Below are 3,596 nucleotides of genomic sequence, written 5' to 3'. Positions count from 1 at the left end.
TGAATGGTGTAGCTGAGAGGCGTAATCGAACCTTGTTGGATATGGTTCGTTCCATGATGAGTCAAGCTTCGCTACCAATCTCATTTTGGGGGTATGCCTTAGAGACTGCCGCCCATATCCTTAATCTAGTTCCCACAAAGAAAGTTGCCAAAACTCCTCATGAGATGTGGACTGGTAAAGTACCCAAACTAGACCACGTTAAGATTTGGGGTTGTGAGGCTTTCGTGAGACGCGAGACTCATGATAAGCTCGAACCTCGAAGTGAGAGGTGTATTTTCATCGGCTACCCACATAAATCATTTGGTTACCTCTTCTACAGACCTAGTGAGAATGTGGTCTTTGTAGCTAGGAGGGCGTTCTTTCGAGAGAGAGAGAGAGTTCATAAGCCAAGGAGACAGTGGGAGGCAAGTTGACCTTGAAGAAATTCAAGAGTCAAGTGGTGAAGGAACTTCAAACCCTAGCACTCAACTTGAGGAGGAAACTTCTGTTGAGCCAATTGACAAGTCTGTACCTCTGAGGCGTTCCACAAGGGTTAGGAATGCACCTGAGCATTACTATGGATTCCATATTACTGCGGAAGGTGATACACTTATCAGTGATGGGACACTGATAGGTCTGGATGAACCTAACAGTTACGCGGAAGCCATGGCAGGCCCTGAGTCAGCCAAGTGGAAAGAGGCAATGGACAGCGAGATACAGTCCATGTATGACAATCAAGTTTGGAACTTGGTTGAGAATGTACCAGGTCGTAAGACTATAGGGTGCAAATGGATCTTCAAGAAGAAGACCGACATGGATGGTAATGTACACACTTATAAGGCACGACTGGTTGCAAAGGGTTTCTCACAAACTCCGGGAGTTGATTATGATGAGACCTTTTCTCCAGTGGCCAAGATTAAGTCTATTAGGGTTCTGTTAGCCATAGCTGCATTTCATGACTATGAAATATGGCAAATGGATGTCAAAACCGCTTTCCTTAATGGAAAGTTGGCTGAGGATGTTTACATGAGTCAGCCAGAGGGTTTTGTCAATACAGAGTACCCTAATAAAGTGTGTAAGCTTGAGAAATCCATTTATGGGTTAAAGCAAGCACCTCGCAGATGGAATCTTTGCTTTGATGAGAAAGTCAAAGAATTTGGCTTTTCTAGGAGTGAAGATGAATCTTGTGTATATGTCAAGGCTAGTGGGAGTATAGTTAGCTTTTTGGTATTGTATGTGGATGACATACTACTCATAGGAAATGACATCCCAACTCTGCAGGAAGTTAAGTCCTGGCTTGGGAAGTGTTTCTCTATGAAGGACCTAGGAGAAGCTACCTATATTCTAGGGATAAGGATCTTGAGAGACCGGAGTAAAAGACTAATTGGACTTAGTCAGAGTACCTACTTGGATAAGGTGCTGAAGAGATTCGGCATGCAGGACTCCAAGAAAGGAGAGTTACCCAATCCAGAGTAACGCCAGATTGAGTAAGATACAAAGCCCTAGTACTGAGGCTGAGATAGCAGAAATGAGTCGAATACCTTATGCTTTGGCTGTAGGATCGATCATGTATGATATGACGTGTACTCGACCTGATGTAGCCTTTTCTTTGAGCATGGTTAGCAGGTATCAGGGGAACCCTGACAAGGCACACTGGACTGCGGTAAAGAATATCCTCAAGTACCTACGGAGGACTAAGGACTGGGTCCTTACCCTCGGTGGGAGTGAAGAGTTGAGAGTTGTAGGGTATAGTGATGCTAGCTTTCAGACTGATAGGGATAATTTCCGCTCTCAGTCAGGCTGGGTCTTTACCTTAAATGGAGGAGCAATTTCTTGGAAGAGTTCCAAGCAAGAGACAGTGGCTGATTCAACTTGCGAATCAGATTATATAGCAGCTAGCGAGGCAGCAAAGGAGGCGATATGGCTGAAGAACTTCATTGGAGACCTTGGAGTTGTACCGGCTATTAAAGAGCCAATGGAAATTTTCTGTGATAGTGAAAGTGCAGTTGCCTTAGCCAAGGAACCAAGGGATCACGGGAGATCCAGACACATCGACTAAAAATACCATTTCATCAGACATCGAATAGAAGAAGGACTCCTCGTGGCAAAGAGGGTATCATCGGATGAGAATCTAGCAGATCCCCTCACGAAGGGACTGACTCGGGTTAAGCATCTCCAGCATGCTCGGAGCATAGGGCTGAAGGATGATATTAGATTTAGTAGTTAGATAACCTTGAAATTTGTAAAGTGTAATTGACATTAGATGATGAATAAAAGGTGTTTTATTTATGAGTAAAGTGTTGCTATCTCTTGTCGATCGTTTACTATATTTCTTTTGCATGTTTTGACTTCCTGAATAATTATGTTTGGTATATCATATTATTCGAACCTCCACAGTCGGTCATATGTCGGAAGTAGGTATGAATCAAGACTGTCATGATTGGTTGCAGAGGTCTAAGTTGTTGGACATGGCTACAACACTCATGAGTGCTCATAAGTTATGAGCATTGGACTCAACCCACGCTCACTGGAATCACTTCATGGAATTTATCTCGAGTGATCGTGAGACGGTAATATCATATAAGTCTTCAAACCTAGAGATATGATTTGTTACTTATGAGTTGGTTATGCATTGATTGTACGTTAACGCATTGGTAACTCGATGTTATAAAACGTGCTTTTGTGCATAATTCAATGGGTGGTAGAACAAACATATGAGTCGAAGTTTATCTGTTCCTTCTTGGATTAGAAGCTGATATCTGGGCCCCTCGATGATTTTGTTTTGACCTATGTATCGGGCCCGGTCAGAACTAAGTTGATGTGTTCAATTAAGTTCTTTGTCAAACAAATCGGAAATCGGGAAACAAACTGCTGGACACAAAGTAAGACACTGTTCCATGTATTTGTCCGACTGATATCTAGAACAGTGGATTATATGATCACTTATCTTAAATGGCGTATCATCATCTTCTCAGTTCCGAGAGACCTTGAAAGAGCTACGATTGCCGATCGGTTCCTGAAGTATTGCAGTTATAGTTATTAGACTTATCCAAGTGGGAGACTGTTGGATAAGGTGTCTAAGTCCATAACTATTTCTGGTATGTACTTGACCCGACCCGACATGGTCGATTTGGGTTGCATGGCACCATGAAATTGGATAAACTAAAATGAGAGAAATAACACTTATGGTTTATTAATATATTATAAGTTATAATATATTAATAATATTATTTAATTAGTTTGATCAAGAATTAATTTAGAATTAATTAAGTGATCAAAAGATAACTAATTAAATATATGGGTAGATTATGTAAATCTTCCATATCTTATATAGTGGGCTAAGAGGCTCCATGGATTATCAAGTTGGGTTCCACCCATAGGATGCTCCATGGGAGTTACAAACCCATGGGTCATGGAAATGAAGAGTCATGACACATTAGGGTTTACATGGTGTAACCGTAGATGTGTCAACACTATATAAGAAACCCATTCTCCACCAAAATTGGCGACACATAAGAAACAAGAGGGCTAGAGCCGATTTTGCAAGTGTAAGATTCTCTCAAAGTTTACTCCTTTGCATTTGGTGTTGTGTGAAGCATTTGAGGCATCACACTTGG

Source organism: Lactuca virosa, chromosome 7 (assembly GCF_052849685.1).
Source record: "Lactuca virosa cultivar CGN04683 chromosome 7, Lactuca_virosa_CGN04683_v6, whole genome shotgun sequence".
NCBI classification, from domain to species: Eukaryota; Viridiplantae; Streptophyta; class Magnoliopsida; order Asterales; family Asteraceae; genus Lactuca; species Lactuca virosa.
Note: the sequence above shows the minus strand (reverse complement) of the source record.